Raw genomic sequence first — 24,160 nt, forward strand, 5'->3', positions numbered from 1 at the left:
GCATTCTCTTATTTCATTTAAAATGATGGAGTTTAATGAAGCGAAGTAAATGCAATTTGATTTGATCACACAGATATCTCTTGTTGAAATGTTTTTTTTTTTCGTAGACGTACTTGGGATCTAGAAAAAAATAAGAAACAGCTTGCTATTAAAGCTAACAGTCATTTCACAGCTCTCATGGCTGCAAAATTTGAAAGTCAATGCTAGCTCCTAGCTGCATGCTCGAGTAGACAAATGGGTCTCTGTCTCAATCAGTAAATGAACTTCATCTCCTCCACTCTTCTCTGTCTCTCTCTCTCTCTCTCTCTCTCTCTCTCTCTCTCTCTCTCTCTCTCTCTCTCTCTCTCTCTCTCTCGGTTTTTGGGGTCATCGCATCAGAATAATGCCTGGTGATTGAACGCTTCAGAGGGCCAGTGCATCATCTCCATGGTCGCCTCCCTCATCAGCGATGGAGCGTTGATTGCTTTTTGATACCCCTCCAACATGGACTGGCTCCTGCATACATTAGCCAATTAGATCGCCGGCTGCAGGCTGCAAGTAGGGTGTGTGGTGTGTGTGTTACACACACACCCTTTTGCTTTTAAACTAGAGCTGATTCAGAGTGACCTAAGCACGCTTTGTGTGTGTGTGTGTGTGTGTGTGTGTGTGTGTGTGTGTGTGTGTGTGTGTCTGTGTGTGTGTGTTTGTTCTGGTTCAGCAGAAATGATTCAACAGCAGCCATTCATGTCCATGGACGTTTATACATCATGAAAGTAACTTGTTTCTGGCCAAAATTCCGTTATTGTCCTAGAGTAATGTGTGTTAAGGTGTTAGAAGGAGAGCAGGAACATGTCCGAATAAACCCGCCGTCTTCCATGTGCAACGTTTTTTCCGACAACAATCCACGTGAACACGACATATTTCAGAAGTAGGATGTAGGATATTTAAATATTTTCCATAACACATGAAGGCAGCAGCTTTTCTTGCTCTTCGGCTTGTTCTTGAAAGTTGACGATGTCACACAACTTACCACCGATTCACATACCATCAGCCAGCCATAAAGAGCTGCAGCATGATGACCTCTGCACTATACAGGGAATTTCTTCATCAGCTCCAATAACAGTGCAGTGTTTGGAAGCTTTTTTTGGTTTTGTTCAATTTCTTCTTCTCTTGCTCTGTGGTTATTTGTTGCTTTGGCAATGCAGAAAGGTTTGGTCATGTCACACACAAAGAGAGGGAGACAGGGAGTGAGACAGAGAATAAGAGAGGAGGAAGGAGCATCTCCCAGAGAAAGAGAGCGAGAGAGAGAGAGAGAGAGAGAGAGAGAGAGAGAGAGAGAGACTCAGAGACACAGAAAGAGAGAGACAGACTCAGAAACACAGAAAGAGAGAGACAGAATGTGAGATGAGGAAAAGAGAGGAGGAAGGAGCATCTCACAAAGAGAGAGAGAGAGGTAGAGAGAGAGAGAGAGAGAGAGAGAGAGAGGGAGGGAGACAGACTCAGAGACAAAGAAAGAGAGAGACAGACTCAGAGACACAGAAAGAGACAGAAAGTGAGACGGAGGAAAAGAGAGGAGGAAGGAGCATCTCACACACAGAGAGAGAGAGAGAGAGAGAGAGAGAGAGAGAGAGAGAGAGAGAGAGAGAGAGAGAGAGAGACAGACTCAGAGACACAGAAAGAGAGACAGAAAGTGAGGTGGAGGATAAGAGAGGAGGAAGGAGCATCTGGCAGAAAGAGAGAGAGAGAGAGAGAGAGAGAGAGAGAGAGAGAGAGAGAGAGAGAGAGAGAGACAGACAGAAAGTGAGGTGGAGGATAAGAGAGGAGCGAGGAGCATCTGGCAGAAAGAGAGAGAGAGAGAGAGAGAGAGAGAGAGAGAGAGAGAGAGAGAGAGACAGAAAGTGAGGTGGAGGATAAGAGAGGAGGAAGGAGCATCTGGCAGAAAGAGAGAGAGAGAGAGAGAGAGAGAGACAGACAGAAAGTGAGGTGGAGGATAAGAGAGGAGGAAGGTGCATCTGGCAGAGAGAGAGAGAGAGAGAGAGAGAGAGAGAGAGAGAGAGACAGAAAACAAAAGAGGAGGAAGGAGAGAGAGAATGAGTGTTTAATGATTAAAAGAATTACTTTCAATTACTTTGAATTTAGTTATTTAAAATAAAAAATGATAGCAATAGAAAGGTGGAGATCTGTCTGTAGGTTATTCACAACTTTGAGCTCCTGTACAGAGCTGCAGGGTCAATAGGATTATTTTAATAGCTTTTGGATTATGGCAGAAAATAGCTTTATCACCAACAACCATCTAGGATTTCTCCACTTTTCTTTTTTATTTAGTTCATCAAGATAATCACCACAAATGAACACAACTTGATTTAAGACTTGATTTATGAAGCCTAAAAACAATCACCAGAAGGAAAAAGCAAAAGTCGGGCTATAAGCGAACTGCACATGACTTCCACGTCAGCGCCAATACGATCCAGTTAAGGATCCACTCGGCTCTTTTTGTGGACGAATCTGAAGTTGGAATAGTTCTTCAAGAGCACGGGTATAACACCACGTCACATGACTGCAGGAGACTTCCTGTTTAACGTCTCAGACCTCTTTAACTTCCTATTTAACGTCTCTCGATCTCTCCATGAGTCAGACATCGTCACAAGTGAGGCATCACTAATGTATTTTATGGTCCAATAACGTGTTAAATATGTTTGTGTAACAGTTTCTATACTAGTCTCGTCTGTAGAGGAAACAGCATGCAGCGAAGCAGAAGCTTAACTAGAAATCACACTCTGTTTCTCGGTCTAATCTTGACGCCGATCATAATTCCAATAAAATGTTTTTTTTCCCAGCTTTTCTTTTTTATTTTGTAGAACTAGCCCAAGTCCAGGAAAAGACTTCCAGTGGCGTTTCTGCGGTCATACTTTACTGAATATCATTTCAGATAAGAATGTAATCCTTTCGGCTAGATGATGTATATTGACCAGCATCTTTCTCTTATCAATAATAGCGCACAGGGCTGGAGAGCTTTAAAGAGAGCAGTGTGTGTGTGTGTGTGTGTGTGTGTGTGTGTGTGTGTGGTATTTAGTTCTGATCAGTCGACATGAGCCTTACACACACTATAGGATTAACCTGAACCAAACAATATCTTCTGTAAGTGTATTATCACAACTCCGAATGTTTCAGATGGTTTTCAGTAGCATCTCTTTCTTCTTCTTTTTTCCCTTTAGATAACCTGTTTTGGAATTGTATCTCTCTCTTTCCCTCTCTCTCTCTCTCTCTCTCTCTCTCTCTCTCTCTCTTTTTCTCTCTCTCTCTCTCTAGCCTTTGATTTGTGAGTGTTTACAGTATGGAGTTGAAGCCTGAAGCTGTTTGGATTCTACAAACACGATCAAATAAAAAGAAAAGACAGAAAGCCAAAGTTTTTATTTTATTTATTTATTTATTTATTTATTTATTTATTTATTTATTTATTTATAATATGTATCTTTCTCAGACGTGAATTCGTCCTTATATTCAAAGTGACTAAGAACTAAAACTACAGGGTGAGCCGTTTTAGCCGATGTGTTTTATTCCTCTTATTCCTCTTCATCAGGTTGAAAAAAAGCAACACTATTTATCAGTTATGTTTAATCAGTACAGCGGAGCCTCCGTGAAACATGGCAGCTGGTGTTATCGCTTACGTTATAGAAGCTATGAAGACACAGTCTCTCAGCAGACTGTTGAAAAGTTATTTTTGAAAAGTTAATAAGACAAAAACAAAAATGGCAAAATATGAAACTTCCTTAACACCTTTTTATGTCAGAGAAAGAGAGAGTGGGAGAGCGAGAGAGAGAAAGAGAAAGAGAGAAGCAGAAATATAGAGAGGGAGGCAGAGAGGAATGTAGAGAAAGAGAAAGAGAGAGAGAGAGAGAGGCAGAGTGGGAGGTAGAGAGAGAGATAGACTGAGGCAGAGAGATAGAAAGGGAGGCAGAGAGGGATGTAGAGAGAGACTGAGGCAGAGTGAGAGTTAGAAAGAGAGAGAGACTGAGGCAGAAATATAGAGAGGGTGGCAGAGAGGAATGTAGAGAGAGAGAGAGAGAGAGGCAGAGTGGGAGGTAGAGAGAGAGAGACTGAGGCAGAGAGATAGAAAGGGAGGCAGAGAGGGATGTAGAGAGAGAGACTGAGGCAGAGTGAGAGTTAGAGAGAGAGAGACTGAGGCAGAAATATAGAGAGGGTTGGCAGAGAGAGAGAGAGGCAGAGTGGGATGTAGAGAGGGATGTAGAGAGAGAGAGAGACTGAGACAGAGTGAGAGGTAGAGAGAGAGAGAGACTGAGGCACAGTGAGCGGTAGAGAGAGAGAGAGACTAAGGGAGAGGGGGAGCAGAGAGAGAGACCAAAGGAAAGAGAGAGAGAGAGATGTAGACCAATACAGGGTGAGAGAGACCAAGAGAGACAGATCAAGGGAGACTGAGACGAAGAGAAAGAAACCGAAAGAGAGAGACAGAAAGAGAGAGAGATGGAGAAAGCAATCTTTTCTCTCTCGCTTTCTGTCTCTGGACTGCATGTTTGCCTGCTTCCTCTCAGACTGCTAGCTGTCATGTGATAGGTGCAGACTGCCTGGTGGGCGGGAACTGATTGTAATAGGAAGGAATTGAGGATTTTTCATAATAATACCGTGGCTTCACTTTACTGTGTGTGTTTTTAATGACAGTAACAAGCGGTTTGTGTATTTTTTGTGTCGTAAGACGTGGTCCTCGTCATGGCCAGATTGAACACATCGCTTTTTAAAGCAGCAGTCCCCGAGGCTTTGTCTCTCCTCTTCCTCCACACTCTGTCTCAATCTGTGTGAAGACATTAGCGACACCAGGCCTCTTCATGCGAAACCGTGTTTGCTTGACTAGCAGTTTCAGATAACTTATTACTACAAGACATCTGGCTGATCTCTCAAAATCAAGAAAAGCTCCTGAGCAGTTTATTTAATGAGCATCAACACAAATTGGACACATGCGTTCGTGCCCACCGGACCAAGACGAACACGCCGTGAAAGAAACGTTCTGCAGTTGAACACACACGAATTTTCTTTATTTTTGTCCTTTTTTTTTGTTGTTTGTTGTAGATCCCTTAAACTCAGAGTCTCTTTAGTCTCTTTTAAAGTCTCTCATGATGCAATGAATAAATACAAACTCTAAACCTAGCTGTTTTTTAATAAACCTGTTTCTGCGAATTTGATTCAAAATTCCAAACAAAACTACAACTGATGCAATATTCTGTTCTTTATTCTTTTTTTTTTTTTTTTGTTAATTAAGAGGAGAATTAAAATCTCCAGTTCGATATGAGCAAAAAGACCTGAATAATTATGACATCCCAGGTAAATAAAAATAATAATAATAATAATAATAATAACAATAATAATAATAATAATAATACATTTAAAATAAAATAAAAAATACTATTAAATTAAAAAAAATCTTAAATAATTTTATTTATAAATAATAACTCAAAATATATAGTCAAAGTATATAAAGTGTATTATATATAAAGTACTCAAAGTATATAAAAAATACTAACTTCACATGAGTGGTTTATTATCCACCCGGAAGAGAGACGTGTTTCAGCTAATGAACTGCGCTTGCTGCTTTGTGTTCAGGTTAGCTTTAGAAAATTGTGAATTTCTGTGTGTGTGTGTGTGTGTGTGTGTGTGAGAGAGAGAGAGACAGACAGAGAGCGAGAGAGAGAGAGACAGACAGAGAGAGAGATAGAGAGAGACAGAGATAGAGAGAGAGAGCGATTGTGTTAGGAAAGTTGTAAAAAAAAAACAAAAAAAAAAACGACAGATGTCCAGGTTCTGTTGATGTGTCATATAACCAATTAAGACACAAAAGGAAGCTGAGGTACAGTAAGCGCTAACATAAACCCTGAAATGAATTTTAAAGCTTGTGGTTTGTTAATACTTTAGCTGTAGGTCCATGAAAAACACATCTGGATCCTGTACTGCTTGAGTATCTCATCTTCTATCTCATCTTAAGTACAGCACATTGTTACCCATATTTTCTCCTGAGATGAATGAAATGTGCTACAGCATCAGTTAGGAAATCTCTTTTTGTTGTTTATCTACATAACAGAGCTGTAGACATGCTTCAAGATTTCATGCTTTGATTTTGATTCATAAGGCAACGATTTGTTATTTGATGATATCACTGGATCCGATACGATGCAGATTTGATTCTTGTGTTCGACGATAGCTCGGACTCTGATACGGTACAGTCTCGTTATTCGATGTTCGATGTAACGATTCGATATTCGATGTTATCATCGAATCTAATAGGATAAAGCTGCGATTTTGATTCATAAAGAAATGTTTGTTATCATTGAATCAAAAAGCTACAATTTTGATTTATTAAGCAGCGATTCGATGTTCGTTTTCACTGAATTTAATTCAGTAAAGCTACGATTTTGATTCATAAACCAGCGATTCGATGTTCATTATCACTGAATTTAATTCAGTAAAGCTACGATTTTGATTCATAAACCAGCGATTTGAAGTTTGTTGTCACAATTATTCGATATTTGGAGATTTGACTAAATCTGCTATGATGTAATACATTAAGGTTCGATTACGCAGGTTTTGTTGTCATTTGCAAAGGAACATTTGCAAAGGAACGATGATGAAATGAAGGAGCATTTAAAAAGTATCAGAGTAATGGCAGCTCATCTTGCTGGTCTGTTTACACAGTGGTTAAAAATCTGAATTAGTTTATACACCCATGTTTACTGTCCTTATAACCGATGAACTGAGGAAACAGTAATAAAGAGCTTATAATCAGATAAGTCGATTCATCGATGCATATCATCTCGTGACACGTCTGATCCGTAGTCCAGCTTGTCCAGGTACTGTAACTGACTTTCTCCATGTTTAATAATAGCTCATAATTTAAAACGTAAGCATTTCACACGGAGCATTTCAAAGGGTAAGACGGGTCTTTTTTCCTCATCAGGCCAGTTTCATAAACACCTCCATCTGTGGAGCCGGAATAATTCCCTGAACTCCGTGTTCAGCCCCAGCGTTTACACACAGACCGTCCCTCTGGATCAGCTCGTCCTGTTGTCACACTTTGCCATTGTTCCAGCACTCGGTAAAAAGAGAAGGAGGGGGGGATAGTGAGAGAGAGAGAGAGAGAGAGAGAGAGAGAGAGAGACACATTATCCTTGCCGTCTTTGATGGCGTCTCGTGTTTTGACGCTGGGTAATCTGCCTGCCTAATCTCCTGAGCTGATAGAAATAAACAAGCGGCAAGAAAAAAAAAAGTGCACGAGCCAAACAGAAGGAGGATTATGGTAATTTGGTAGGATAAGTAGAGGTGTTTAAAACATGCCTGTTTTAATAAGGAAGACAGACGCCCAGGGAGTACACGCCTTTGCTTGAAATTGTTATTTCAGAACGCGTGTTTTGGATATTTTTGCTAATATTCGAAGGTAAGGTTAAAGCAAACATTTCTGGCATTTCAGATGCCAAGAGACGTGCGTGTCCTGTGCGGCAGTGCCACACAAAAACGGGGACGAGCGCCCCTGAGCCTTTCTAAACCCGATTCGCCGTCCAAATTTTTTTTCCGGGAAAAACTCAGAAAATCAATTACGAGGCTGCGGGCCGAAATAAAAGCAGAGGCACCGTGAGACTTAAAAGTCGCCTTTGACTGGATGCGTTACAAAGGGGAGAAACGATATCGCCGCATACCTGATCCTCCGAAGGCAGTCGCTTTTTTTGAAATGGTTCAGCCCGGTGCATATTTGGCGGGCGACGGCACGCCGCCCGCGGGTTCCAGCGTTCCTGGGCCTCTGCCCATCTGCTGGGAGTTTCAGAGCCACGGCGTGCGAAGAAGGACCTATGGGCTTGGCAACACATGTGGGCACACAGTATTGAACGCAGCTCAGATACCTAACCTAAATTACTACGCTTCTTACTGAATAGCTTTGAACATTTTTTCTGTTCTCACAAGGCTACGAACATCATTACTGCAAAAACCCAAACTCCACAAGCCAAGTTCTGTGTGTGTGTTTTTTTTACACTACACAACTTAAATGCCATCTCTCATCCTATTCGCTGTAGTCACTAGAGGGAGAGACAGAGGGCAAAGGTTTAGGCTTTCAACCTCCTCGTTGCGAGGCCAGAGATCTCGGCCTCCTTCCTCACCCACAGGCAGAACGCCCCTTCTACCAGGACATATCTTTTGTCTTCCATTATCTTTATTATTTCTTTTTCCTTCTTCTTCTTCTTCTCCGGATTGTTCGAAACGCTCGGATTTCTCGCCCTTCCTCCGTCTTTCTCTCTCACCTTTACTTTCGGCAGCTCTTTTGATATCCATTTAGATTGGAGCTTCATTTGAAAGGCTCAGACAATGGAGTGACTTCTAATTAAGAGCAGCAGCATCTGGCCTCTGGCACGCTATCCCGTTGTTCCATCTATTTTGCTGGGGAGAATTCATTTGTTTCTTAATTAAGAAAAACACCAATAGCGTGAAAAAATCTGCTTATGTTACCTGAATCCTAATTAGTTAAATGGTGAAAGAGAAGAGTCGAGGGCGATTAAAAAAAAAAAAACTCATACATAAAGAAAAAAATAAAATAAATAAGTAAAACATTCCAGTAGCCCTAGAAATAAACTTGGAGCTGATAAATATGAACTAACTAACCTGGCATAAATCGACAGTCACGAGCAGGCGAGCACACCGTCATTATGGCTAAGACAATATGCAAACTATCTTCAAAGAAATCAAATTGCCGGAATGTTTTCATTTGCATGTATTAACCATTAACATAATGAGGAGAAGTGACATTGGACCCGGATTGCGTGTCTGTTTGGATTGATAACTCCGCCGCATCTGAGGTGAGGTAAGGTGGGGGGAGTCAGGGAAAGAGCGGATGCTAGTCGACTAGGTGTTTAACTGTCGGATTGTGTGTGTGTGAGTGTGTGAGTGTGTGTGTGTTTGGAGCCTTGAAACCAAATCCGCAGTAGTGTTGAAACAGTGCCATCTCTTCCCAACAGCTATCCCCAAACAGGAAGCGACTACCAAAAAGGGGGAATATGGGACCTCTAGACACACACACACACACACACACAAAGACTTATCTGTTCTATAATGTGGCCCACATTGCAGCAAATTGGGCGCGCAGCCAAAACAACTATGGTTTATGTAGCGCACGCCGAACCGCCTTAATATTCCGAAAACCTTTATTTTTTTTTTCCCCTCGTGCCGCATGCTGTTGCAGGCAGGATCAGCCTCCGAGGTCAAATGATTCAATTAAGTGTCTGTTTATGACTGATACCAAAGCCGGGTTGCGTCTCGTACTTATCACCTTTTTTGCAGATCGGTGTTGTCCCAGAATGCCTCGCGAGAGATTTTCCGAGGCTGTAATTAAAATGGCACGGAGACACATATTTGACGTAGGGGCTAACAAGCAGGAGACAAATATGGTGGCGAGGCTAAGGAGGAGGAGGAAAGGGTTACACCGTTCGAAAATAGCAACACTGCTGTCAACCAATTAGAGCGGAATGAAGTTTGAGGGCGGGCACCGGAGCTATTCAGAAACAACTTGTGAAGTTGTATTTGTGAAGACTTTCAGATTAGCAACTTACGTGCGAGAATAGTGACGAAAGTTACTTTCTAATCCGTTGTTTTGTCCCACGTTGGTGCTAACACGTTTGACTAACAAACTAACTTTGACTAACTAGATTTTTCTGTTTTGAATGTGACATTAGAATATACTTTTTTTTTAAACACCCACGTGGACGGTTTGCTAATTAGACCAGTAAAGCGAAATACGAAATTCTTCAGCCATTGTTTCTAGCCTTGTAGCTAGTCTGATCTGATGAGACAGTCATCAGATCAGACTAGCTACAATATGTGATTGGACCTCTGAGTTTATCGAGTGCCTCTAAATACACTTCATTTTAAAATCAGCTCAACCTCCGACTCCGGGGAAAAATAAATGCGACCACTTGCCTCGAGTAGTTTCCAAAGAATGTTCAGCAGTTCAGCAAGTGACGTCAAATCAACAAGTCTGCTCTTAGCTCTCATGTCAGTTTAAACATTGGCATCTGATGGCATGAGGTTCAGGGTATAGGGCGGCAGTATGGAAAGGATCTTTAGGGCCTAGTGGACACCCCTGAGGTATACTAGCTGTACCAGCCATAGTAAATCTGGTAGCCTAGTGGTTAAGGTTTCAGACTATCAAACTGAAGGTTCTAATCCCAGGTCTGCCGAGCTGCCACAGCTGGGCCCCTGAGCAAGGCCCTTAACCCTCAATAAATATAAAATGCAGTGAATGTAAATATAGTAAACAGCTACTGCTTTGTTGCAATCTCTTCAGCTGTTTACCTCGCACAAATTTGAGAATCTTGAGATAAATTAAGAATAATCTTTGGGATTCTCACACTGAAGCTAGCTGCAGTGCCACGTCACGGTTCATGGTGGCTAACAGGCTAAGCGCGCGCTGGGCATGGTGTGTGGCACAGTGCTGCTGTTGGTGCCCAGAGCTGGCCTCCTGCTGCCTCCTGCTGCGACTGCATTTGATGCCTGACTGGCAGTGGAAACTGGCACATGTTCCTTGCGTCTCATGGCAACAGTACCTTTCATCGACAGAGCCGGCAACACGTGACTTTCTCCAAAGGAAAAACCTCACAATAACATTCGGCGACAAGGAAAGAAACCGAGAAACAACGTCGGCCCTGTTCTGGTCTGCATCTTAGTTTTCCATACATCCGAAGAAAAAAAAAAGAAAGTAAATGTGTCTTTTATTCACTCTGTCCTGGATGGAGTGTATATTAAAAGGGAGGTTTGAACTCATCTCACAAATGTGATTTGCACATATCGTCACAGAGGCTTCTTCATCTCAAAGCTCTTCCAAAAGAGTTTGTGCAGGGGAAGGAGTGGTGGTGGTGAGGGGGTAGTGGTGGTAGTGGGGGTGTACGATGCACATATGGCTTTGCTGCTGATGTATTCCAGCCTTGACCTAATTTAAATCCCTGCCAAGCAGCTCATATGCATACCATACGTTTGTGAAATTAGAGAGCTCAAACCTGGCATCTCGTCCCTGAGACAGGTATAAACAGCGCTGTTGTCATAAACGCACCGGCGGTAAATATGATAATCGGGCCGCAAAAAAATAATTTGGCCATCATTCTGATGCCTGGGATGCCTCTGGGGAACGCCCCGCCGGAGGAGGATGCCCATTCGCATGCCGCACACGGAGAGATATAATTACGACTGCCCGTCTTTGTTCCTGCCCGGCTTGCTAGAACCACGCTAGTAATTTGCTTGTAATACTGAGGTGTTTTGTAAAAGGGAGGGTGTGATATTTAGGTTGGAGAATTCTCACTGGGACAGAGCCATGCGATTGTAATGGACGCTTTTCTCCCAGAGCTGTGTGCTGTAACAAATCTAGCAGGGCTTACAGTGAGGCTTGCAAATGCTACCGGGGCACGTGGAGTAATAGTCCTGCCACTACTGGAAATAATAATAATAATAATAATGATAATAATAATGATAATAATAATAATAATAATAATAATAATAATAATAATGATAATAATAATAATAATAATAATAATAATAATAATAATAATAATAATAATGATAACATTTAATATTGTTATTATTATTATTATTATTATTAGTAGTAGTAGTAGTAGTAGTAGTAGTTTAATAATAATAATAATAATAATAATAATAATAATAATAATACTCACTGTAATAATACCAATAATAATAATAATAATAATAATAATAATAATAATAATAATACATTTGCTAATAATGTTTGTTGTTTGTTATCAATTCATTGATGTCTTATTATTTTGAACCGTATGACCTCAAGTACATGTGGTGCTCTAAAATGGGTATTTTCTAATACTAAGTATATTATTAACACTAATTGCCCTGCTGGTGGTGCTTGACATAAAAAGCTGCCACGGAGAACGAGCACAGTTGTGAAGTGGATTAGGTTATAATCTTTCATGCACTGAAGTACAGCTGAAGGTGTTGAGTAGGTAACAGTGTAGCTCTTTGAGTGTGTGTGTGTGTGAGTGTGAGTGTGAGTGTGTGTGTGTGTGTGTGTGTGTGTGCTGTCAGGCTGAGGTAGAAGCAGGATTGTCATCTCTGGAGGACTCTTTTGACAGAGGCCCTCTCCCCTCTGCTCTGTCGAAAGGTCAGTGCTCCATCTCTGTCTCTCTTACTGCTAGACACACACACTTACACACACACACACATACACACACTCGAGAGAGGGACTGTACCATTTTTCTTTAAACCCTGTGACATAAACGAGGTCTTTAAAAAAGAATCAGCGCGGTGTTTAATCAGTAGTCACATGCCAGCGTGCCGTGTATGTAGCATAATAACGCTGAAGTTCTCCTGTTTCTTTCTCATCATCTGCATCCTTCATTTATCCTGAACTTCATTACACTTCACTGAACTTTCACTTCACTTCACTTCCCTTCTGCTCGCTACGTGTTTGTTCTGTTCTGTTCAGCGAATCGAGTTAGCAGCCACCAGTCTTGTGTTACTTGTGCCATCGGTGAGCTTCAGTCTTTTGCGTCTCAGCTGCGTCTGCAATCACGTTTCATCGACTTGTCGTTCCTCTGATTAAAATCTTCTGATCTCTGTCTAATCAATCTGTCTAATCCTACATATCTAATCTTAAACCCAGAGACAACTCAATAGCACTTTTTTCCTTCCACACCCAGATCTCTTGTACATCCGATATTGTTTTTTGTAAAATCCACTCAGCGTTCTAATGTTTTTTTTTCCTTCACATTTCTATTTACTATAACACACAAATGGCTCACATTGGAAGTACAATAAACAAATTTAGCAGGAAGTTTGAATGGAATACAATCCGTACAAACGATAAAACTGTCATGTCCCTTTATATGTAAAAAAAAAAATAAAAAAAATTTTTTTTTTTCAATCTGATGTTTTTTCCAATCTGATGTTTCTGCCGATATCTGATCCACATCCACACCGAATATCAGACAGTGCCAACACTTATCTATATATAATATGTATAATATATAATATATTCATATAATATAACATTTTTTATTATTAGATTTTGGAATCTTGTTTCTAATAAATATTTATTTATTTATTTTGGAATTCTTTCTCCCCCCCCCAAAAAAAAATGAATGAATGAACGAACAAAAATAAAAATAAATAAAAAATAAATAAAAGTTATAATTAACTTAATGGTTATTGTAGAAGAATATTTTGTGGAGCATCAATTTCTCATATACAGAATTAGGAAAGTGTAAGTAACTGGAACAGTCCATATTGTCCTACTCACTTTCTTCCATTTTAAGAGAGTAAAATAGAAGAAAGGAATATTTTTATCATCACTTCGTGACAGTATAAATGTGTTCAGGTTAAACAGGAAGAATGTTTAGTCTGAGGTCCACAACATGAACCTGTAACTCTAAATGGATCTAAATTATGTTGTTTAATTACTAAAGAGTTAAATTATACTTAAAGACTTTAGTTGTTGATTATTTTCCTATAACCCCATTCCCTTGTGTGTGTTATTCCTTACGGATGTTGCTTTAAGGATCAACCTTTAGACAGACGGCTGTTATTAAGATGTTTGTGTATCACTCATGACGAATAACGATATTGAAGGTAATGTTAATGTAAAGTGAAACCTTTTCTCATAAAGAAATTTTATTCGAATCCGGATGAAGATGGATTTCAAACTTTACAATCGAGTAACAACTCAGCAAAACTCTGACACCTCTGCCATCAGAGCTCGGAACTGTCGCTGGAAGTACCACGAGGTCAGATTAAGAATAGAGAGAGAGAGAGAGAGAGAGAGAGAGAGAGAGAGAGAGAGAGAGAGAGGCGGGGGAGAAAGAGAGAGTGGCCAAGGTAGACACAGAGAGGCCGAGGTAGAGAGAGAGGCCGAGGTAGAGAGAGAGAGCCTGAGGTAGAGACAGAGAGCCTGAGGTAGAGAGAGAGAGGCTGAGGTAAAGAGAGAGAGAGGCTGAGATAGAGACAGAGAGCCTGAGGTAAAGAGAGAGAGGCTGAGGTAGAGAGAGAGATCCTGAGGTAGAGGGAGAGGCTGAGGTAAAGAGAGAGAGAGGCCAGAGGAGACGGAGACCAAGACAGAGACACAGTGAGACACAGAGAGAGAGAGAGAGTGAGACCAAGACAGACATGAATGAATCCTCCTCCCATCCCAATCCCTGTGTCACACTTTGAAAGGACAGCACTTTGAATGTCATTCGACAATTTCCTTTTAATTAGAACCAATTTACAGAAAGATGCCCAGTAGCTAATCTTTACAGGATAATTAACTTCTATTTTCTTTACTTTTAATTAAAAAGTGGAAAAGATTTCTCCGATCCATAAAGAATCGCTCTTTTGAAATGTTCATCAGACTTTAGCTCTTTCTCTTTGCCAGGGGTAATATTTAGATCTTATCCTCATCCTCTGTTCCCTCCGACTCAGGCGACTCCGTTTTTTTTTTTTTTTTTTTTTTTTATGGCAAACGGGGTATTAAGAAGCGGAACTATCAATAGTAGAAATAAGAAGTATATAATAAGAAGCAAATTAGAATTGAATTAAAGTGGAGTTTATTGTGAGAGAAGTGAAATTGCCGTGTCCGATAGATCACTAATGGTAGAATAATATGCTGTATATATTGTATAGATTTAATTTCTATAAAGATTTATTTTTCAGTTTCATTATTTGAAATGTTATCGGGATTATTGTATAGCATGGCATGGAAGATTTATTTAGTTATATAATTATTTATTTGAATGGTTAAAGCAGTATCGGTGATTCTGGAATGTTCCGTCCACAGTTATGCCTCAAAGTACTGCAACAGGAAATAGAAACATCTCCTTTGTCCTGATTGGTGGAAATGTTGGTGGTTCATATCAAGTTCCGAAGCTTCATCAAATATTTGAAACTGTCTAAACCAATAGAACGACTGTCAGAATCACATATCGGCCCTTTAACAGCCGTCATCTTGAACAGCATTGAACTACAATTATTGTTTTTTGTATCATTTTTATTATTATTATTATTATTTATTTATTTATTCATTCATTCATTCATTTATTTATAAATATTTCAATGTAGGCTTTTCAGTAGGCTCTAAACAACAAGCAGTCGCACCGATGGTCCAAATTGGCTCTCAGGCGAGAGCACAAGCTAATAAGAGCTCGCACCTGAGCTTCGGAGAGCACGGACGCTGTTGAACATTTGGAGGACGACCCCGGGCCTTTAATAGAAGCCTGCGACTGCCAGTTTGGGTGGCTGTGTGTGTGTATGTGTGTGCGTGTGTGTGTTTGTGTGTGCAGAAAGTAAAAGCAATGCAGAACATAGAGAGCCTGGCATCTGCCGAGGCCCAAAGGCACGCTCAGAGGAGCCTCCAGATTTTTAATGACCTAGTGAAATGCCAGCCGCGTTTTCATGCCACTCCAATTTGGAGGCGCTGGACGTAGAATCCACACACATGCGTCTTTAACACACATGGACACTGGACAAATTGTGAGTTTGGAGAACTCCAGAGCACATCAGAGTTTGTGTGTGTGAGCGTGTGTGAGCGTGTGTGTGAGCGTGTGTGAGTGTGTGTGTGTGAGTGTGTGTGTATATGTGTGTGCAAACACGTATGTGTGTTTGACCGTGTGTGTGAGCATGTGTGCGTGTGTGTCTGTGCGTGTGTGAGCATGTATGTGTGTCTCTGTGTGTATACAGTATGTGTGTTGTGTATATGGATGTGTGTGTATTGTGTGTGTGTGTGTGCGTGTGTGTGCAAGCACGTATGTGTGTGTTTGAGCGTGTGTGTGTGAGTACTGTATGTGTGTGTGTCTGTGCATGTGTGTGCTATCGTATGTGAGCATGTATGTGTGTTGTGTGTGCGAATGTGTCTGTATGTATTGTGTGTGTTATGTGTATTGTGTGTTATGTGTGTTGTGTGTGTATTGTGTGTGTCTGTGTGTGTGTGTCTGTGATGCGCTACAGTAATTCTAATGATGTGTTTGTGATGATGACCTGCATTAGCAGTTAAATCTTTTAATCAGGGATCTTTGCCTTTAATGGACACATCCAGCAAACATGACCTAATTAAGATTTAACTCTGCATTTTTGCCTTCATTAACCATTAGTATAATGATGAAAACACACACACACACACACGTACACACATTTTCGATTAACCGAGACATTTGGGGCAACGTTTCTGTATCACTGAACGTTTTACTTAATTTTTTCATTTCAGTGAAACTATATAGAAATGTATAGCTTTTAATAGCAGTAGATACATTTTTTTATACATTCAGTCATAATATTATTTAAAGTGTTGTCACAAAACTTAAATATTGTAGATTGTTCAAATTCATTTTTTTGGAATTGTTGGTAAAAATGAGTTGAAAAGATTTTTTTTTCCTCCCATTCATGAGATTTCAGCTGTTCCTAAACATTTGTTCTCCCATGGATGTGTGTGTGAGAGTATGTGTGTGTGGGTGTCTTTTTTGTGTGGGATTTTACACAGGTTTCTAAAACGTTGTGTCGCTTGTAAGTGCCCAAGCTCAGGAACGCAGCCATTTCTAATCGGCAGAATTACATTGCTTAGCAACCAGAAGATCAAGTTAAACAATAAGAGCGCTTATTCCCAGGCCTGGACTACACACACATACATACACACACACACACACACACACACACATACACACACACATACACACACACATACACACGCACACACATACACACACACACATACACACACACATACACACACACACACACACACACATATACACACACACACACACACACACACACACACACACACATGCGTGGTCAATCCAGATTCCGCCTCATCAGCTGTCAGCTCCACAGATGGCCTTTTACTTTGGCCTGCTGTCGTAACATTCGCTTCACATTCCTTTAATCACAGCAGAAGTGGATGAACAGACAAACAATAAAAAACAAATAGAAACGAAAAGCTCTGAACATCTGAACGTCCTCCGAGACTCGCGGCTTCACTTTAACGTGACGACTTTAACGCAGAGTTTCTGTTTGGATCAGTGATGGTGTGTAGTGTGGATTTATCCTGAGCATCTGGAGGCAGTAGAGCTCTGAGGAGTGGTGTGAAGAGGAAGAGACAGAACATCCTCTTTCTGTTCTTCCAAATGAAGAAAAAGGATGGAGGACCGGAAGAAGAAATAAAAGTATTCTACTGTAGGAGATTGAGTGTTCAAGGAAAAATACTATTCTCTTTTTCTCTCATCCTCTTTTCACCCAGGCCTCCTTTCCTCTTGTCCTCTTTTACTCTCGTTCTCTTTTCCTCTCGTTCTGTTTTCTTCTCGTCCTCTTTTCCCCAGTCCTCCTTTCCTCTTGTCCTCTTTTCCTCTCGTTCTCTTTTCCTCTCGTTCTGTTTTCTTCTCGTCCTCTTTTCCCCAGTCCTCCTTTCCTCTTGTCCTCTTTTCCTCTCGTTCTCTTTTCCTCTCGTTCTGTTTTCTTCTCGTCCTCTTTTCCCCAGTCCTCATTTCCTCTTCTCCTCTTTTCCTCTCGTTCTCTTTTCCTTTCGTTCTGTTTTCTTCTCGTCCTCTTTTCCCCAGTCCTCCTTTCCTCTTGTCCTCTTTTCCTCTCGTTCTCTTATCCTCTCATTCTGCTTTCCCCAGTCCTCTTTTCCCCAGTCCTCTTTTCCCCAGTCCTCTTTTCCTCTCGTTCTCTTTTCCTCTCATTCTCTTTTCCTCTCTTCCTCCTTTCCTCTTGTCCTCTTGTCCTCTTTTCCACTCATTCTCTTTTCCTCCAGTCCTCTTTTCCTCTCATACTGTTTTCCTCTCTTCACCCATTCCTCTTTCTTTCCTTCCACTGAAAGAAAAGCTGACAGGATTCCTGGTGCTCCTTTTCTTTACAACTACACTCCTCCATTTTGCCTTACCTCCTTTACTTATTTTGACCCCTTACCCCTGTTTTCTTTCTCCAGTTCTCCTTCCTCCAGTCCTCTTTTCCTTTCATTCCCTTTTTCTCCAGTTCTTCTTTCCCGAGCACTGCAGGAAAACAGAAATGATGGAAACATGGATTTGAAAAAATAAGGAACAGGGGAAAGATGGATATGAGGAAACAGAAACTGAGGAAATAGAGGAATTGAGGACTGGAGAAAAAAGGAAAGGAGGAAATATGAAAATATGAGGAAAGAAGAAATGGGGGATGGATTTTTTTTTATTTTGAACTTCTACAGGAGCTTCTTTGAGCTTCTAGAATCTAGTCTTCCTTTCATTTATTCCTCCTTTCCTCAAATCTTCAAATCCTCTCCTCTTTCCCATACTTTGTTCCTTAAATCTTTCTGCTAGTCTTCCTTTCTTCCATTCCTTCTTTACTCCTGTACTTGCTTCCTCCAATCCTTGAGGTTTATTTTTTAGTGAATTTTATAAGAAGGTCTAAAAGTTTGGATGATTCTGAATCTTTTTCGTTTTTTTTCCCCCTAAAGTGTAGAAAGAGGATTCATGTTTCATGTTGTACTTGAGTTTCCTGAGACTCTTTACCTCAGACTTTTACCTCACACCTGTGTGTTGGTTCCTCTGTTGTAGGGTCATTCATAAAAACCTTTAAGCTTTTACCCCAGAGGGATGACACACACCAGACTTAACACAAGGGCTTGGTGTAAAGTAAGTGCTGATATTCAGGAATATTATAAAGCCAAGGTACCAAAAGGAAGTAGATGAAAGAGATGGAGTGTTAAATTATAAAAAAAATAAATAAATAAAAATAAATAAAAAGAATGACGGTGTACGTTTTAACAAACATTTAAGATGAAAGAAATAAATGTTGGAGGAAATGTGTTTGGTGTGTGGATGGATGGAGGACTATTTGTAATTTGTGTGTGTGTGTGTATGTGTGTGTTATATGCATATGTGCCAGCCTGGAACTTCTAACACTATGCCAGTCTCTACCTTGGCACAAAGGATCCAGGAGCGAGCGATGCCAGACCGGACATCCCTATAGGCATGCGAGGAGCATTTCACATTCATGTTGGGTCTCAGGTGCTGGGCACACGCTTCACTCCCCTCTGGTCAAGCTCGTTCCCCATTTCAATAGCATGCAGAGATTAAAAAATAATAAAAATAAAATAAAAAGCAGAGAGATCGCTCGCTTTGTTCCTTCCGATTTAATTATTTCCGCCCTAATTAGGGGACGTAACAGAGACCTGGTTTTAGACCGAACACATCACTGTGTCTCCTGCTGATAAAGTGCACTATCACCATCAAACCAACACACACACACTTGCATCATACCTTCTACTCTAGTTTTAATTTGATAGCCTACAGACGTTGCGCTGTCTGCTGAGATTGTACGAATTTGTTCCCGCAAAAATGAGACAAGGAAATTTCCCATCCTAAAGTGCCTTTTTCCCCCAAAATGACACTTGTCGGTCATTTAAAAGCCACAATCCGATTTCAGGATTAACTCCATGCTGAACCATGATGTCAACACGTGATCTCAGATTTTTTTTTTTTTGTAATGATTTTTTTTTTTTTTTTTTTTTTTTTTTGACACACACTTCAGGATTTCACGATATTCAGTGGAACTTGCAGTTTTTCAAAATGGCCGCAGGTTTTCCGCAGGTTTGGGCTCTATGTGACATCATCACAACGTGCGTCAAAGAAGCGTCAACGTGCGCCTTCCATTCACGTGCGTCGAACCTCATCAGCTTCCATAGAAAGTCTTCACATACGTTTCATCACATGGGAGGAGATTACAAGAAGGATCCTGTGCTTGCAATTTTAGTAGTTTTGCATTTAACTACAAGTTGCATTGCAAATTTTGATAAATCGAACCTTTTGATAAATCAAACCTTTACAGTAGTTTCTTACATTACCCACAATACCTGTGATAGTAGCACCGGTGGGATTTAGCCCTTGTGTCGTCTTTAGCTAAAGAGATCAATGCAGCAGCCTTTCAGTCTGTTCTAATCTGCTCATCTGCTTAAACAGATCAGCTTCTAAAGTTCCAGTGGTTTGTGCTAATCTACAGCCGTAGATCGCTAGCAAGCCGTGTTGAACGTCGCTGGAAAATGGTAGAATATCGCACCCGGCAGCACATTGTCACCAGAATATATACAATATTTACTGTGATTCAGCTGGAAGATTTCTGATGTATTTTTTTCTTCATAGTTGTAGACTCCAGATTTTCTGGTGCTTCCTGCCTGCTTGCAGAAGTCCCATCGTAAATGACGGTACAGCTCGTTTTAAGCTAAATGCCGTACTTGCGTTGAGACACGCCCACTGACACGCCCCCTGCTAGACGATTCTGATCCGAATGAAACCATGGTGACGGACTTCAACCATACGAGAGATTATTTACGGCAATTTGTGAAGTGAAAATAGTCTTACAGATGATCAGTTATGGTGACTGTGACATTCAGGAAAGTCTGCCATCATGTGTATACACACACACACACACACACACACACACACACCTGGTATCAGGATAATCTGCAAAAACATGACTTTTGGCTTGTACCGTGGCAACGGAAAACTCAATTCTCAGTCCTCCTGTTGTGTCCCACCTTAACACTTAACAAGATCCTTCCTTGCCTGAATGTGACTTTCAAGAAAAGATCCAGGTTAGAAAGGTGTGAAATCATCGCAGGCATGTCCATGCTGTGTAGGATAGGAAGGCTCTCGAATATTAACTTATCAACACCTAGAAGAGCGTCACTATGACATTTAATGTTCTGGTAAATCTGCTTCATATCTCCAAATTGATTATCAGCAGCCGCAGCATTGCCGAAGTGAATTTTACTAGGTTCGACATCTTCACCTCGCTCAGTTTCACAAACCTGTTCTCATCTTCCACAAGCTGTGTGTGTGTGTATGCGTGTGTGTGTGGGGGGAGAATGGTGTGTGTGTGTTTGTGATTTGACACATATCACATTCCAGCCTGACAACCAGGTCGAGCTTCAGTGATCTCCGCTTCGATACAATTCCCGATGCTTATCGACAGCTTTAGCATATTGAGACGTACCGAGCCTTCTCTCTTCATCCTTACCTTCCTGCGATTCAGGAAAGTCCCGGGCTGCGATACGATCACAACCCTGCATCCTAATTTAAAGTGGCGCACTTCAGTACTGCGCAGCATGTCTGCTGGAGATCGCAGCGCTAATTCTTTTTATGTAAGCCCAGTTCCTGTGCACTACAAAGACATCATTAATGGAAAAAGCAGGGTGATTTTTTTTCTTCTTCTTCTTTTTTTTATTCTCCCACAGTGCCTCTCGTTCAGGAAGAAAGTGTGCACTTGCGGAAGGGTTTGAACCACAATAATTGCTCGATTAAGCGGAGAATGCGGCGGTAGAACAAACAGAAGCGAACTCGAGGGACGTGTGTGTTGCGAGAGACCTTTGACCTTGCTTAATTTGCAAGAGAAAACGTTCAGATGTAGCAAGGAGTGATTACAGTGAAAGGGAAGTGACGAGTCACCTATTAAATGAATGAGAAGGCTGAAAGCTGTGCTGTAGACAGCGATAGGGAGGTGTGGCTTCTGTGCTCAGAGTAAAGGAGGTGTGGCTTCTGTGCTTATCAGGTGAAGAAGGTGTGGCCTCTGTGCTTTAGCAGATGAAGGAGGAGTGGCCTCTGTGCTGTAGTCAGGTGAAGGAGGTGTGGCCTATGTGCTTTAGTCAGATGAAGGAGGAGTGGCCTCTGTGCTTTAGTCAGATGAAGGAGGTGTGGCCTCTGTGCTGTAGTCAGGTGAAGGAGGTGTGGCCTATGTGCTTTAGTCAGATGAAGGAGGAGTGGCCTATGTGCTTTAGTCAGATGAAGGAGGAGTGGTCTCTGTGCTGTAGTCAGGTGTAGGAGGTGTGGCCTCTGTGCTTTAGTCAGATGAAGGAGGTGTGGCCTCTGTGCTGTACTCAGGAGAAGGAGGTGTGGCCTCTGTGCTTCACTCAGATGAAAGAGGAGTGGCCTCTGTGCTGTGTCAGGTGAAGGAGGTGTCACCTCTGTGTTTTAGTCAGATGAAGGAGGTGTGGCCTCTGTGTTGTAGTCAGATGAAGGAGGTGTGGCCTCTGTGCTTTAGTCAGATGAAGGAGGAGTGGCCTCTATGCTTTAGTGAGATGAAGGAGGAGTGGCCCCTGTGCTTTAGTCAGATGAAGGAGGAGGGGCCTCTGTGCTGTACTCAGGTGACGGAGGTGTGGCTTCTGTGCTGTAGTCAGATGAAGGAGGTGTGGCCTCTGTGCTTTAGTCAGGTGAAGGAGGTGTGGCCTTTGTGCTCAGCGTGAAGGAGGTGTGGCTTCTGTGCTTCAGTCAGGTGAAGGAGGTGTGGCTTCTGTGCTGTAGTCAGATGAAGGAGGTGTGGCCTCTGTGCTGTAGTCAGATGAAGGAGGTGTGGCTTCTGTGCTGTAGTCAGATGAAGGAGGTGTGGCCTCTGTGCTGTAGTCAGATGAAGGAGGTGTGGCTTCTGTGCTTCAGTCAGGTGAAGGAGGTGTGGCTTCTGTGCTGTAGTCAGGTGAAGGAGGTGTGGCCTCTGTGCTGTTGTCAGGTGAAAGCCTTTGTACCTGTCAGTTCCAGTAAAATTTGCTTTAGTATTGAATCTTTGTGTGTGTGTGTGTGTGTGTGTGTGTGTGTGTGTGTGTGTGTGTGTGTGTGTGAGTGTGTGTGTGTGTGCTGAAAATATGCAATACAAAAGATATATTTTTGTTCTTTTAGGGCAGAAACATTATATATATTCAAATGCACTATGATATTTTTTTTCGTCTCTCAGCCTTAATGCAACTCAGGTAGCCGTAATTCCATCCGAACAGGATTGCTGCCAAACAGTAATATGCAAATCCAGAAATGTACGGCTACAAGCAAAACTCTAAATCATTTAGATTTAGGGAAATAATATTGCACATAGGGGGAAAAAATTAATCACACAGAAAAGTGTCTCCTTTCAGATTACAGCGCTGTATTACCCAAAGGCATGGTATGTAAATGGAAAAATCAACATTGTACCCTGTGATAAGGTGAACAAATTAATAAAAAGTTTTTTCTTCCCCATTGCGTACTAACGCTGGTGTGAAAAGTCAGGAGGCAGCGAGCGAGCAACTTTCCCTCAGATACATTGTTCTGGCACTTCGGTGCTGTGTTCAAAGCTGTTTTTTGTTTTGTTTTGTCTGGTTTTGTTTTGTGTTGTCTGGTTTTGTTTTGTTTTGTCTGGTTTTGTGTATGCGTTTAAAGCTTAAAATGCATGACAGTGACCTTGTGACATGAAAGTGTGATTCATGTAATATAATATATTGTATTATGGTATAGTTACTTATTATAGTATAATGTATTATAGTATAGTATATTATAGTATAGTATATTATTAACTCCACCATAATTTTTTTTTTATTTTGTTTTTTATAATTTAGTGTCAACGTACCAGAGAGATACACACAGCTCTCTGATGTTTTACTGAATGATATTCAAAAGTCTCATAAAAGTCTCATATCAACTTTTATGGAAAAGTTTCCGGATTATTTGGGGTCCATTAAATAGCAGAATGCTATATAATTGTAATATATCTATATCTATATCTATATCTATATATATATATATATATATATATATATATATATATATATATATATATATATATATATAAATGAAAAAATGAAATAAGTAACTTGTAGGGGGTAACAGACTACACTGGGATTGAATGGAAAATTTGGATTCAATGTGCATTTGCAAATTAAGGTGCATTAGTCACACTATAGTGCATTAGTGTTAGTGTGTTTGTGTGTGTTGTGTGTGTGTATGTGCATGTGCACATTAAGCTGCTATAATGTGTTCATGTGTTTGTTCGTGTGTGTGTGTGTGTATGCACATTATGTTGCTATAGTGTGTTTGTGTGTGTTCGTGAGTGTTTGTGTGTATGTGCACATTAAGCTACTATAGTGTGTTTATGTGTATGTGCATGTGCACATTAAGCCGCTATAATGTTTGTGTGTTTGTTCGTGTGTGTGTGTGTGTAGGTGCACTACTAAGCTTAAATGTGTTTGTATGTGTGTATGTGTGAGTTCGTGTGTGTGTGTGTGTGTGTGCATGTGCATATTAAGCTACTATAGCGTGTTTGTGTGTGTGTTCGTGTGTATGTGCATGGGCACATTAGGATGCTATAATGTGTTCATGTGTTTGTTCGTGTGTGTGTGTGTGTGTGTGTAGGTGCAAATTAAGCTACTAAGCTTAAGTGTGTT

General features: G+C 41.0%; 1 protein-coding gene across 1 annotated transcript in view; it reads left to right on the forward strand.

Moving 5' to 3' along the window:
• Positions 1–24,160, forward strand: part of zfpm2a (zinc finger protein, FOG family member 2a) — a 143,537-nt gene that overhangs the window by 20,716 nt on the left and 98,661 nt on the right. The gene's annotated exons all lie outside the window — the stretch shown is intronic.

Source organism: Tachysurus vachellii, chromosome 25 (assembly GCF_030014155.1).
Source record: "Tachysurus vachellii isolate PV-2020 chromosome 25, HZAU_Pvac_v1, whole genome shotgun sequence".
NCBI lineage: Eukaryota > Metazoa > Chordata > Actinopteri > Siluriformes > Bagridae > Tachysurus > Tachysurus vachellii.